Source organism: Rhipicephalus microplus, unplaced genomic scaffold (assembly GCF_043290135.1).
Source record: "Rhipicephalus microplus isolate Deutch F79 unplaced genomic scaffold, USDA_Rmic scaffold_60, whole genome shotgun sequence".
Taxonomy (NCBI): domain Eukaryota; kingdom Metazoa; phylum Arthropoda; class Arachnida; order Ixodida; family Ixodidae; genus Rhipicephalus; species Rhipicephalus microplus.
The window spans coordinates 237,237-253,682 of record NW_027464633.1 but is presented as its reverse complement, the minus strand read 5'-3'; positions in this window follow the sequence as shown (position 1 = coordinate 253,682).

The window sequence follows — 16,446 nt, the reverse complement described above, 5'->3', positions numbered from 1 at the left end:
TGGTGAAAAACAATGCATCTCACTAATTGACATTGTTTAATGCGGTTTTACGACGGTTCATATCTTAACCAAACCTAACATTCGCACTTGTATCTAAAAACGCTCTTTTACACTGTTTTGTTCACAATTACGATATTTGCATAACCTCACAGTTTTTCACCAACTTATTGTAGTACAGAACGCTGTATCTCGCTAAATGACATTGTTCTTTAAGGTTTCACGATACTTGCATGCGCTTTAACGAGAATATCACAATATAGCAGTTTCGCACTTGTAACAGTAGAACACGCAGTATTTGGCTTGTTCATTCCGTTTTGTGTGGTTTCACAACATTTCACCTATTGCAGTTTAATACTCGCAATAAAACAACACTATCTCGTTAGATGACGTCGTTTTTGGTAGTTTCACGACGCTACCTAGCTTAACCTAACCTAACCTAACCTAACCTTCGCACTTCTATCGTTAGAAAACGTTTTATTCGCAACTTTACAATGTTTTCTACAAGATTACGACGGTTTCATGCGCTTTCACATTAGATATCGTAGTTCCCGACTTGTAATGTTGAAAAACACTACATCTCACTAAGTGAGATTGTTTATTGCGGTTTTACGACGGTTGATATGTCAACCTAACCTAACATTCGCACTTGTATCTAAAGATGCTCAATTACACTGTTTCGTTCACAATTACGATATTTGCTTGACCTCACAGTTTCTCACCAACTTATTACAGTACAGAACGCTGTATCTCGCTAAATGACATCGTTCTTTAAGGTTTCACGATACTTGCATGCGCTTTACCGAGAATGTCACAACATAGCAGTTTCGCACTTATAACGGTACAACACGCAGTATTTGGCTTGTTCATGCCGTTTTGTGTGCTTTCACAACATTTTACCTATCGCAGTTTCGTACTCGCAATAAAACAACACTATCTCGTTGGATGACGTCGTTTTTGGTGGTTTCACGACGCTACCTAGCTTAAACTAACATAACTCAACCTAACATAACCTTCGCACTTCTATCGTTAGAAAACGTTTTACTCGCTACTTTACATTGCTTTCTACAACATTACGACGGTTTCAAGCGCTTTCACATTAGATATCGCAGTTCCCAACTTGTAAAGGTGAAAAACACTGCATCTCACTAAGTGACATTGTTTATTGCGGTTTTACGACGGTTCATACCTTAACCTAACGTAACCTAACCTAACCTAACCCAACCTAACCTAACATAACCTAACCTAACCTAACCTAACCAAACCTAACCTAACGTAACCTAACCTAACCTAACCTAACCTAACCTAACGACGTTTGCAAGCGCTTTCACATTAGATATCGCAGTTCCCGCCTTGTAATGGTGAAAAACACTGCATCTCACTAAGTGACATTTTTTAATGCGGTTTTACGACGGTTCATATCTTAACCTAACCTAACATTCGTACTTGTATTGAAAAACGCTCTATTACACTGTTTCGTTCACAATTACGATATTTGCATAACCTCACAGTTTTTCACCAACTTATTGCAGTACAGAACGCTGTATCTCGCTAAATGACATTGTTCTTTAAGGTTTCACGATGCTTGCATGCGCTTTAACGAGAATATCACAATATAGCAGTTTCGCACTTGTAACGGTAGAACACGCAGTATTTGGCTTGTTCATGCCGTTTTGTGTGCTTTCACAACATTTCACCTATCGCAGTTTAATACTCGCAATAAAACAACACTATCTCGTTAGATGACGTCGTTTTTGGTAGTTTTTCGACGCTACCTAGCTTAAACTAACCTAATCTAACCTAACCTTCGCACTTGTATTGTTAGAAAACGTTTTACTCGCAACTTCACAATGTTTTCTACAAGATTACGACGGTTTCTTGCGCTTTCACATTAGATATCGTAGTTCCCGACTTGTAATGTTGAAAAACAGTACATCTCACTAAGTGACATTGTTTAATGCGGTTTTACGACGGTTGATATGTGAACCTAACCTAACATTCGCACTTGTATCTAAAGACGCTCAATTACACTGTTTCGTTCACAATTACGATATTTGCTTGACCTCACAGTTTCTCACCAACTTATTACAGTACAGAACGCTGTATCTCGCTAAAGGACATCGTTCTTTAAGGTTTCACGATACTTGCATGCGCTTTACCGAGAATGTCACAACATAGCAGTTTCGCACTTGTAACGGTACAACACGCAGTATTTGGCTTGTTCATGCCGTTTTGTGTGCTTTCACAACATTTTACCTATCGCAGTTTCGTACTCGCAATAAAACAACACTATCTCGTTAGATGACGTCGTTTTTGGTGGTTTCACGACGCTACGTAGCTTAAACTAACATAACTCAGCCTAACATAACCTTCGCACTTCTATCGTTAGAAAACGTTTTACTCGCTACTTTACATTGCTTTCTACAACATTACGACGGTTTCAAGCGCTTTCACATTAGATATCGCAGTTCCCAACTTGTAAAGGTGAAAAACACTGCATCTCACTAAGTGACATTGTTTAATGCGGTTTTACGACGGTTCATGCCTTAACCTAACGTAACCTAACCTAACCTAACCCAACCTAACCTAACAACCTAACCTAACCTAACCTAACCAAACCTAACCTAACGTAACCTAACCTAACCTAACCTAACCTAACCTAACCTAACCTAACGACGTTTGCAAGCGCTTTCACACTAGATATCGCAGTTCCCGACTTGTAATGGTGAAAAACACTGCATCTCACTAAGTGACATTGTTTAATGCGGTTTTACGACGGTTCATATCTTAACCTAACCTAACATTCGTACTTGTATTGAAAAACGCTGTATTACACTGTTTCGTTCACAATTACGATATTTGCATAACCTCACAGTTTTTCACCAACTTATTGCAGTACAGAACGCTGTATCTCGCTAAATGACATCGTTCTTTAAGGTTTCACGATGCTTGCGTGCGCTTGAACGAGAATATCACATTATAGCAGTTTCGCACTTGTAACAGTAGGACACGCAGTATTTGGCTTGTTCATTCCGTTTTGTGTGTTTTCACAACATTTCACCTATCGCAGTTTAATACTCGCAATAAAACAACACTATCTCGTTAGATGACGTCGTTTTTGGTAGTTTCGCGACGCTACCTAGCTTAACCTAACCTAACCTAACCTAACCTTCGCACTTCTATCGTTATAAAACGTTTTATTCGCAACTTTACAATGTTTTCTACAAGATTACGACGGTTTCATGCGCTTTCACATTAGATATCGTAGTTCCCGACTTGTAATGTTGAAAAACACTACATCTCACTAAGTGAGATTGTTTATTGCGGTTTTACGACGGTTGATATGTCAACCTAACCTAACATTCACACTTGTATCTAAAGACGCTCAATTACACTGTTTCGTTCACAATTACGATATTTGCTTGACCTCACAGTTTCTCACCAACTTATTACAGTACAGAACGCTGTATCTCGCTAAATGACATCGTTCTTTAAGGTTTCACGATACTTGCATGCGCTTTACCGAGAATGTCACAACATAGCAGTTTCGCACTTGTAACGGTACAACACGCAGTATTTGGCTTGTTCATGCCGTTTTGTGTGCTTTCACAACATTTTACATATCGCAGTTTCGTACTCGCAATAAAACAACACTATCTCGTTAGATGACGTCGTTTTTGGTGGTTTCACGACGCTACCTAGCTTAAACTAACATAACTCAACCTAACATAACCTTCGCACTTCTATATTTAGAAAACGTTTCACTCGCTACTTTACATTGCTTTCTACAACATTACGACGGTTTCAAGCGCTTTCACAATAGATATCGCAGTTCCAACTTGTAAAGGTGAAAAACACTGCATCTCACTAAGTGACATTGTTTATTGCGGTTTTACGACGGTTCATACCTTAACCTAACGTAACCTAACCTAACCTAACCCAACCTAACCTAACATAACCTAACCTAACCTAACCTAACCAAACCTAACCTAACGTAACCTAACCTAACCTAACCTAACCTAACCTAACGACGTTTGCAAGCGCTTTCACATTAGATATCGCAGTTCCCGACTTGTAATGGTGAAAAACACTGCATCTCACTAAGTGACATTTTTCAATGCGGTTTTACGACGGTTCATATCTTAACCTAACCTAACATTCGTACTTGTATTGAAAAACGCTCTATTACACTGTTTCGTTCACAATTACGATATTTGCATAACCTCACAGTTTTTCACCAACTTATTGCAGTACAGAACGCTGTATCTCGCTAAATGACATTGTTCTTTAAGGTTTCCCGATGCTTGCATGCGCTTTAACGAGAATATCACAACATAGCAGTTTCGCACTTGTAACGGTACAACACGCAGTATTCGGCTTGTTCATGCCGTTTTGTGTGCTTTCACAACATTTTACCTATCGCAGTTTCGTACTCGCAATAAAACAACACTATCTCGTTAGATGACGTCGTTTTTGATGGTTTCACGACGCTACCTAGCTTAAACTAACATAACTCAACCTAACATAACCTTCGCACTTGTATCGTTAGAAAACGTTTTACTCGCTACTTTACATTGCTTTCTACAACATTACGACGGTTTCAAGCGCTTTCACATTAGATATCGCAGTTCCCGACTTGTAATTGTGAAAAACACTGCATCTCACTAAGTGACATTGTTTAATGCGGTTTTACGACGGTTCATATCTTAACCTAACCTAACATTCGTACTTGTATTGAAAAACGCTCTATTACACTGTTTCGTTCACAATTACGATATTTGCATAACCTCACAGTTTTTCACCAACTTATTGCAGTACAGAACGCTGTATCTCGCTAAATGACATCGTTCTTTAAGGTTTCACGATGCTTGCATGCGCTTTAACGAGAATATCACATTATAGCAGTTTCGCACTTGTAACAGTAGGACACGCAGTATTTGGCTTGTTCAATCCGTTTTGTGTGCTTTCACAACATTTCACCTATCGCAGTTTGATACTCGCAATAAAACAACACTATCTCGTTAGATGACGTCGTTTTTGGTAGTTTCACGACGCTACCTAGCTTAACCTAACCTAACCTAACCTAACCTTCGCACTTCTATCGTTAGAAAACGTTTTATTCGCAACTTTACAATGTTTTCTACAAGATTACGACGGTTTCATGCGCTTTCACATTAGATATCGTAGTTCCCGACTTGTAATGTTGAAAAACAGTACATCTCACTAAGTGACATTGTTTAATGCGGTTTTACGACGGTTGATATGTGAACCTAACCTAACATTCGCACTTGTATCTAAAGACGCTCAATTACACTGTTTCGTTCACAATTACGATATTTGCTTGACCTCACAGTTTCTCACCAACTTATTACAGTACAGAACGCTGTATCTCGCTAAAGGACATCGTTCTTTAAGGTTTCACGATACTTGCATGCGCTTTACCGAGAATGTCACAACATAGCAGTTTCGCACTTGTAACGGTACAACACGCAGTATTTGGCTTGTTCATGCCGTTTTGTGTGCTTTCACAACATTTCACCTATCGCAGTTTCGTACTCGCAATAAAACAACACTATCTCGTTAGATGACGTCGTTTTTGGTGGTTTCACGACGCTACGTAGCTTAAACTAACATAACTCAGCCTAACATAACCTTCGCACTTCTATCGTTAGAAAACGTTTTACTCGCTACTTTACATTGCTTTCTACAACATTACGACGGTTTCAAGCGCTTTCACATTAGATATCGCAGTTCCCAACTTGTAAAGGTGAAAAACACTGCATCTCACTAAGTGACATTGTTTAATGCGGTTTTACGACGGTTCATACCTTAACCTAACGTAACCTAACCTAATCTAACCCAACCTAACCTAACAACCTAACCTAACCTAACCTAACCTAACCAAACCTAACCTAACGTAACCTAACCTAACCTAACCTAACCTAACCTAACCTAACCTAACGACGTTTGCAAGCGCTTTCACACTAGATATCGCAGTTCCCTACTTGTAATGGTGAAAAACACTGCATCTCACTAAGTGACATTGTTTAATGCGGTTTTACGATGGTTCCTATCTTAACCTAACCTAACATTCGTACTTGTATTGAAAAACGCTCTATTACACTGTTTCGTTCACAATTACGATATTTGCATAACCTCACAGTTTTTCACCAACTTATTGCAGTACAGAACGCTGTATCTCGCTAAATGACATCGTTCTTTAAGGTTTCACGATGCTTGCATGCGCTTTAACGAGAATATCACATTATAGCAGTTTCGCACTTGTAACAGTAGGACACGCAGTATTTGGCTTGTTCATTCCGTTTTGTGTGCTTTCACAACATTTCACCTATCGCAGTTTAATACTCGCAATAAAACAACACTATCTCGTTAGATGACGTCGTTTTTGGTAGTTTCACGACGCTACCTAGCTTAACCTAACCTAACCTAACCTAACCTTCGCACTTCTATCGTTAGAAAACGTTTTATTCGCAACTTTACAATGTTTTCTACAAGATTACGACGGTTTCATGCGCTTTCACATTAGATATCGTAGTTCCCGACTTGTAATGTTGAAAAACACTACATCTCACTAAGTGAGATTGTTTATTGCGGTTTTACGACGGTTGATATGTCAACCTAACCTAACATTCACACTTGTATCTAAAGACGCTCAATTACACTGTTTCGTTCACAATTACGATATTTGCTTGACCTCACAGTTTCTCACCAACTTATTACAGTACAGAACGCTGTATCTCGCTAAATGACATCGTTTTTTAAGGTTTCACGATACTTGCATGCGCTTTACCGAGAATGTCACAACATAGCAGTTTCGCACTTGTAACGGTACAACACGCAGTATTTGGCTTGTTCATGCCGTTTTGTGTGCTTTCACAACATTTTACCTATCGCAGTTTCGTACTCGCAATAAAACAACACTATCTCGTTAGATGACGTCGTTTTTGGTGGTTTCACGACGCTACCTAGCTTAAACTAACATAACTCAACCTAACATAACCTTCGCACTTGTATCGTTAGAAAACGTTTTACTCGCTACTTTACATTGCTTTCTACAACATTACGACGGTTTCAAGCGCTTTCACATTAGATATCGCAGTTCCCGACTTGTAATTGTGAAAAACACTGCATCTCACTAAGTGACATTGTTTAATGCGGTTTTACGACGGTTCATATCTTAACCTAACCTAACATTCGTACTTGTATTGAAAAACGCTCTATTACACTGTTTCGTTCACAATTACGATATTTGCATAACCTCACAGTTTTTCACCAACTTATTGCAGTACAGAACGCTGTATCTCGCTAAATGACATTGTTCTTCAAGGTTTCACGATGCTTGCATGCGCTTTAACGAGAATATCACAATATAGCAGTTTCGCACTTGTAACGGTAGAACACGCAGTATTTGGCTTGTTCATGCCGTTTTGTGTGCATTCACAACATTTCACCTATCGCAGTTTAATACTCGCAATAAAACAACACTATCTCGTTAGATGACGTCGTTTTTGGTAGTTTCACGACGCTACCTAGCTTAAAGTAACCTAACCTAACCTTCGCACTTCTATCGTTAGAAAACGTTTTACTCGCAACTTTACAATGTTTTCTACAAGATTACGACGGTTTCATGCGCTTTCACATTAGATATCGCAGTTCCCAACTTGTAAAGGTGAAAAACACTGCATCTCACTAAGTGACATTGTTTAATGCGGTTTTACGACGGTTCATACCTTAACCTAACGTAACCTAACCTAACCTAACCTAACCTTACCTAACCTAACCTAACCTAACCTAACCCAACCCAACCTAACCTAACCTAACCTAACCTAAACTAACCTAACCTAACCCAACCTAACCTAACCTAACCTAACCTAACCCACTCCAACCCAACCCAACCCAACCTAACCTAACCTAAGCTAACCTAACCTAACCTAACCAAACCTAACCTAACCTAACTTAACCTAACCTAACGTAACCTAACCTAACCTAACCTATTCTAACGTAACCTAACCTTACCTGACCTAACCTAACCTAACGTAACCTAACCTAACCTAACATAACCTAACCTAACCTAACCTAACCTAACCCAACCTAACCCAACCCAACCCAACCCAACAACACCCAACCCAACCTAACCTAACCTAACCTAACCTTACCTAACCTAACCAAATTATCCTTACCTAACCTAACCTAACCTAACGTAACCTAACCTAACCTAACGTAACCTAACCTAACCTAACCTAGCCTAACCTAACCTAACCTAACCTAACATAACCTAACCCAACTCAACCCAACCTAACCTAATCTAACCTAACCTAACCTAACCTAACCTAACGACGGTTGCAAGCGCTTTCACATTAGATATCGCAGTTCCCCACTTTTAATGGTGAAAAACACTGCATCTCACTAATTGACATTGTTTAATGCGGTTTTACGACGGTTCATATCTTAACCTAACCTAACATTCGCACTTGTATCTAAAAACGCTCTATTACACTGTTTTGTTCACAATTACGATATTTGCATAACCTCACAGTTTTTCACCAACTTATTGCCGTACAGAACGCTGTATCTCGCTAAATGACATTGTTCTTTAAGGTTTCACGATGCTTGCATGCGCTTTAACGAGAATATCACAATATAGCAGTTTCACACTTGTAACAGTAGGACACGCAGTATTTGGCTTGTTCATTCCGTTTTGTGTGCTTTCACAACATTTCACCTATCGCAGTTTAATACTCGCAATAAAACAACACTATCTCGTTAGATGACGTCGTTTTTGGTAGTTTCACGACGCTACCTAGCTTAACCTAACCTAACCTAACCTAACCTTCGCACTTCTATCGTTAGAAAACGTTTTATTCGCAACTTTACAATGTTTTCTACAAGATTACGACGGTTTCATGCGCTTTCACATTAGATATCGTAGTTCCCGACTTGTAATGTTGAAAAACACTACATCTCACTAAGTGAAATTGTTTATTGCGGTTTTACGACGGTTGATATGTCAACCTAACCTAACATTCACACTTGTATCTAAAGACGCTCAATTACACTGTTTCGTTCACAATTACGATATTTGCTTGACCTCACAGTTTCTCACCAACTTATTACAGTACAGAACGCTGTATCTCGCTAAATGACATCGTTCTTTAAGGTTTCACGATACTTGCATGCGCTTTACCGAGAATGTCACAACATAGCAGTTTCGCACTTGTAACGGTACAACACGCAGTATTTGGCTTGTTCATGCCGTTTTGTGTGCTTTCACAACATTTTACCTATCGCAGTTTCGTACTCGCAATAAAACAACACTATCTCGTTAGATGACGTCGTTTTTGGTGGTTTCACGACGCTACCTAGCTTAAACTAACATAACTCAACCTAACATAACCTTTGCACTTCTATCGTTAGAAAACGTTTTACTCGCTACTTTACATTGCTTTCTACAACATTAGGACAATTTCAAGCGCTTTCACATTAGATATCGTAGTTCCCGACTTGTAATTGTGAAAAACACTGCATCTCACTAAGTGACATTGTTTAATGCGGTTTTACGACGGTTCATAACTTAACCTAACCTAACATTCGTACTTGTATTGAAAAACGCTCTATTACACTGTTTCGTTCACAATTACGATATTTGCATAACCTCACAGTTTTTCACCAACTTATTGCAGTACAGAACGCTGTATCTCGCTAAATGACATTGTTCTTTAAGGTTTCACGATGCTTGCATGCGCTTTAACGAGAATATCACAATATAGCAGTTTCGCACTTGTAACGGTAGAACACGCAGTATTTGGCTTGTTCATGCCGTTTTGTGTGCATTCACAACATTTCGCCTATCGCAGTTTAATACTCGCAATAAAACAACACTATCTCGTTAGATGACGTCGTTTTTGGTAGTTTCACGACGCTACCTAGCTTAAAGTAACCTAACCTAACCTAACCTAACCTTCGCACTTCTATCGTTAGAAAACGTTTTACTCGCAACTTTACAATGTTTTCTACAAGATTACGACGGTTTCATGCGCTTTCACATTAGATATCGCAGTTCCCAACTTGTAAAGGTGAAAAACACTGCATCTCACTAAGTGACATTGTTTAATGCGGTTTTACGACGGTTCATACCTTAACCTAACGTAACCTAACCTAACCTAACCTAACCTTACCTAACCTAACCTAACCTAACCCAACCCAACCCAACCTAACCTAACCTAACCTAAACTAACCTAACCTAACCCAACCTAACCTAACCTAACCTAACCCAACCTAACCCAACCCAACCCAACCTAACCTAACCTAAGCTAAGCTAACCTAACCTAACCAAACCTAACCTAACCTAACTTAACCTAACCTAACGTAACCTAACCTAACCTAACCTATTCTAACGTAACCTAACCTTACCTGACCTAACCTAACCTAACGTAACCTAACCTAAACTAACATAACCTAACGTAACCTAACCTAACCTAACCCAACCTAACCCAACCCAACCCAACCCAACAACACCCAACCCAACCTAACCTAACCTAACCTAACCTTACCTAACCTAACCAAATTATCCTTACCTAACCTAACCTAACCTAACGTAACCTAACCTAACCTAACGTAACCTAACCTAACCTAACGTAACCTAACCTAACCTAACCTAACCCAACCTAACCTAACCTAACCCAACTCAACCCAACCTAAGCTAACCTAACCTAACCTAACCTAACCTAACCTAACCTAACGACGGTTGCAAGCGCTTTCACATTAGATATCGCAGTTCCCCACTTTTAATGGTGAAAAACAATGCATCTCACTAATTGACATTGTTTAATGCGGTTTTACGACGGTTCATATCTTAACCAAACCTAACATTCGCACTTGTATCTAAAAACGCTCTTTTACACTGTTTTGTTCACAATTACGATATTTGCATAACCTCACAGTTTTTCACCAACCTATTGTAGTACAGAACGCTGTATCTCGCTAAATGACATTGTTCTTTAAGGTTTCACGATGCTTGCATGCGCTTTAACGAGAATATCACAATATAGCAGTTTCGCACTTGTAACAGTAGAACAAGCAGTATTTGGCTTGTTCATTCCGTTTTGTGTGGTTTCACAACATTTCACCTATTGCAGTTTAATACTCGCAATAAAACAACACTATCTCGTTAGATGACGTCGTTTTTGGTAGTTTCACGACGCTACCTAGCTTAACCTAACCTAACCTAACCTAACCTTCGCACTTCTATCGTTAGAAAACGTTTTATTCGCAACTTTACAATGTTTTCTACAAGATTACGACGGTTTCATGCGCTTTCACATTAGATATCGTAGTTCCCGACTTGTAATGTTGAAAAACACTACATCTCACTAAGTGAGATTGTTTATTGCGGTTTTACGACGGTTGATATGTCAACCTAACCTAACATTCGCACTTGTATCTAAAGACGCTCAATTACACTGTTTCGTTCACAATTACGATATTTGCTTGACCTCACAGTTTCTCACCAACTTATTACAGTACAGAACGCTGTATCTCGCTAAATGACATCGTTCTTTAAGGTTTCACGATACTTGCATGCACTTTACCGAGAATGTCACAACATAGCAGTTTCGCACTTATAACGGTACAACACGCAGTATTTGGCTTGTTCATGCCGTTTTGTGTGCTTTCACAACATTTTACCTATCGCAGTTTCGTACTCGCAATAAAACAACACTATCTCGTTAGATGACGTCGTTATTGGTGGTTTCACGACGCTACCTAGCTTAAACTAACATAACTCAACCTAACATAACCTTTGCACTTCTATCGTTAGAAAACGTTTTACTCGCTACTTTACATTGCTTTCTACAACATTACGACGGTTTCATGCGCTTTCACATTAGATATCGCAGTTCCCAACTTGTAAAGGTGAAAAACACTGCATCTCACTAAGTGACATTGTTTAATGCGGTTTTACGACGGTTCATACCTTAACCTAACGTAACCTAACCTAACCTAACCTAACCTTACCTAACCTAACCTAACCTAACCTAACCCAACCCAACCCAACCTAACCTAACCTAACCTAACCTAAACTAACCTAACCTAACCCAACCTAACCTAACCTAACCTAACCTAACCCAACCCAACCCAACCCAACCCAACCTAACCTAACCTAAGCTAACCTAACCTAACCTAACCAAACCTAACCTAACCTAACTTAACCTAACCTAACGTAACCTAACCTAACCTAACCTATTCTAACGTAACCTAACCTTACCTGACCTAACCTAACCTAACGTAACCTAACATAACCTAACATAACCTAACCTAACCTAACCTAACCTAACCCAACCTAACCCAACCCAACCCAACCCAACAACACCCAACCCAACCTAACCTAACCTAACCTAACCTTACCTAACCTAACCAAATTATCCTTACCTAACCTAACCTAACCTAACGTAACCTAACCTAACCTAACGTAACCTAACCTAACCTAACCTAGCCCAACCTAACCTAACCTAACATAACCTAACCCAACTCAACCCAACCTAACCTAATCTAACCTAACCTAACCTAACCTAACCTAACGACGGTTGCAAGCGCTTTCACATTAGATATCGCAGTTCCCCACTTTTAATGGTGAAAAACACTGCATCTCACTAATTGACATTGTTTAATGCGGTTTTACGACGGTTCATATCTTAACCTAACCTAACATTCGCACTTGTATCTAAAAACGCTCTATTACACTGTTTTGTTCACAATTACAATATTTGCATAACCTCACAGTTTTTCACCAACTTATTGCAGTACAGAACGCTGTATCTCGCTAAATGACATTGTTCTTTAAGGTTTCACGATGCTTGCATGCGCTTTAACGAGAATATCACAATATAGCAGTTTCGCACTTGTAACAGTAGGACACGCAGTATTTGGCTTGTTCATTCCGTTTTGTGTGCTTTCACAACATTTCACTTATCGCAGTTTAATACTCGCAATAAAACAACACTATCTCGTTAGATGACGTCGTTTTTGGTAGTTTCACGACGCTACCTAGCTTAACCTAACCTAACCTAACCTAACCTTCGCACTTCTATCGTTAGAAAACGTTTTATTCGCAACTTTACAATGTTTTTTACAAGATTACGACGGTTTCATGCGCTTTCACGTTAGATATCGTAGTTCCCGACTTGTAATGTTGAAAAACACTACATCTCACTAAGTGAAATTGTTTATTGCGGTTTTACGACGGTTGATATGTCAACCTAACCTAACATTCACACTTGTATCTAAAGACGCTCAATTACTCTGTTTCGTTCACAATTACGATATTTGCTTGACCTCACAGTTTCTCACCAACTTATTACAGTACAGAACGCTGTATCTCGCTAAATGACATCGTTCTTTAAGGTTTCACGATACTTGCATGCGCTTTACCGAGAATGTCACAACATAGCAGTTTCGCACTTGTAACGGTACAACACGCAGTATTTGGCTTGTTCATGCCGTTTTGTGTGCTTTCACAACATTTTACCTATCGCAGTTTCGTACTCGCAATAAAACAACACTATCTCGTTAGATGACGTCGTTTTTGGTGGTTTCACGACGCTACCTAGCTTAAACTAACATAACTCAACCTAACATAACCTTTGCACTTCTATCGTTAGAAAACGTTTTACTCGCTACTTTACATTGCTTTCTACAACATTAGGACAATTTCAAGCGCTTTCACATTAGATATCGTAGTTCCCGACTTGTAATTGTGAAAAACACTGCATCTCACTAAGTGACATTGTTTAATGCGGTTTTACGACGGTTCATATCTTAACCTAACCTAACATTCGTACTTGTATTGAAAAACGCTCTATTACACTGTTTCGTTCACAATTACGATATTTGCATAACCTCACAGTTTTTCACCAACTTATTGCAGTACAGAACGCTGTATCTCGCTAAATGACATTGTTCTTTAAGGTTTCACGATGCTTGCATGCGCTTTAACGAGAATATCACAATATAGCAGTTTCGCACTTGTAACGGTAGAACACGCAGTATTTGGCTTGTTCATGCCGTTTTGTGTGCATTCACAACATTTCACCTATCGCAGTTTAATACTCGCAATAAAACAACACTATCTCGTTAGATGACGTCGTTTTTGGTAGTTTCACGACGCTACCTAGCTTAAAGTAACCTAACCTAACCTAACCTTCGCACTTCTATCGTTAGAAAACGTTTTACTCGCAACTTTACAATGTTTTCTACAAGATTACGACGGTTTCATGCGCTTTCACATTAGATATCGCAGTTCCCAACTTGTAAAGGTGAAAAACACTGCATCTCACTAAGTGACATTGTTTAATGCGGTTTTACGACGGTTCATACCTTAACCTAACGTAACCTAACCTAACCTAACCTAACCTTACCTAACCTAACCTAACCTAACCCAACCCAACCCAACCTAACCTAACCTAACCTAAACTAACCTAACCTAACCCAACCTAACCTAACCTAACCTAACCCAACCTAACCCAACCCAACCCAACCTAACCTAACCTAAGCTAAGCTAACCTAACCTAACCAAACCTAACCTAACCTAACTTAACCTAACCTAACGTAACCTAACCTAACCTAACCTATTCTAACGTAACCTAACCTTACCTGACCTAACCTAACCTAACGTAACCTAACCTAAACTAACATAACCTAACGTAACCTAACCTAACCTAACCCAACCTAACCCAACCCAACCCAACCAAACAACACCCAACCCAACCTAACCTAACCTAACCTAACCTTACCTAACCTAACCAAATTATCCTTACCTAACCTAACCTAACCTAACGTAACCTAACCTAACCTAACGTAACCTAACCTAACCTAACGTAACCTAACCTAACCTAACCTAACCCAACCTAACCTAACCTAACCCAACTCAACCCAACCTAAGCTAATCTAACCTAAGTAAAACTTCTTTTGGGCCTAGTTGGTTCATAGCCATAGAATATACTTTTACAGCGCAAACATAAAACGATCCACAATGCCATCCCGCTCTCGTGTGGCAAGTTCTACGTCGGAAAAACTGGAAGATGTATCAACGAGCGGCTCAGGGAACACGCTCAAAAAGTTAACAAGAACGAAGATAAAGGAGCCCATCTTGTGGCTCATATTAATTCTTGCTGCAATTGTGAGCCACGTTTTGAAGGGACGTCGATCCTTGGCAGGAGTAACAATGAACATGCGCTGCTGGCTTTGGAAGCCTATCATATCAGAAAAAGGGCTCAGCTTTGTATAAGCGACACGTCTCTGACGCTGCTCCCATCTGAGTTTCAGTTCATTTCATCACGTATGTAATACACGGTTTCATTTCTTTTGTCAACTCTGATTGTTCCTCTGAGTGTCTGTTATCTGTCGAGATGTGTGGCGCATGTGCGGTGAGGTTGCCCAGGAGGTATTTATGCATTGACATATCCCGAAATAAAGTCAGTTGTTAGTCAGCGCTGGTGTGTGTCGTCGCTTTCTTTGTGGATCGTTTTATGTTTGCGCTGTAAAAGTATATTCTATGGATAATCTAACCTAACCTAACCTAACCTAACCTAACCTAACCTAACGACGGTTGCAAGCGCTTTCACATTAGATATCGCAGTTCCCCACTTTTAATGGTGAAAAACAATGCATCTCACTATTTGACATTGTTTAATGCGGTTTTACGACGGTTCATATCTTAACCAAACCTAACATTCGCACTTGTATCTAAAAACGCTCTTTTACACTGTTTTGTTCACAATTACGATATTTGCATAACCTCACAGTTTTTCACCAACTTATTGTAGTACAGAACGCTGTATCTCGCTAAATGACATTGTTCTTTAAGGTTTCACGATGCTTGCATGCGCTTTAACGAGAATATCACAATATAGCAGTTTCGCACTTGTAACAGTAGAACAAGCAGTATTTGGCTTGTTCATTCCGTTTTGTGTGGTTTCACAACATTTCACCTATTGCAGTTTAATACTCGCAATAAAACAACACTATCTCGTTAGATGACGTCGTTTTTGGTAGTTTCACGACGCTACCTAGCTTAACCTAACCTAACCTAACCTAACCTTCGCACTTCTATCGTTAGAAAACGTTTTATTCGCAACTTTACAATGTTTTCTACAAGATTACGACGGTTTCATGCGCTTTCACATTAGATATCGTAGTTCCCGACTTGTAATGTTGAAAAACACTACATCTCACTAAGTGAGATTGTTTATTGCGGTTTTACGACGGTTGATATGTCAACCTAACCTAACATTCGCACTTGTATCTAAAGACGCTCAATTACACTGTTTCGTTCACAATTACGATATTTGCTTGACCTCACAGTTTCTCACCAACTTATTACAGTACAGAACGCTGTATCTCGCTAAATGACATCGTTCTTTAAGGTTTCAC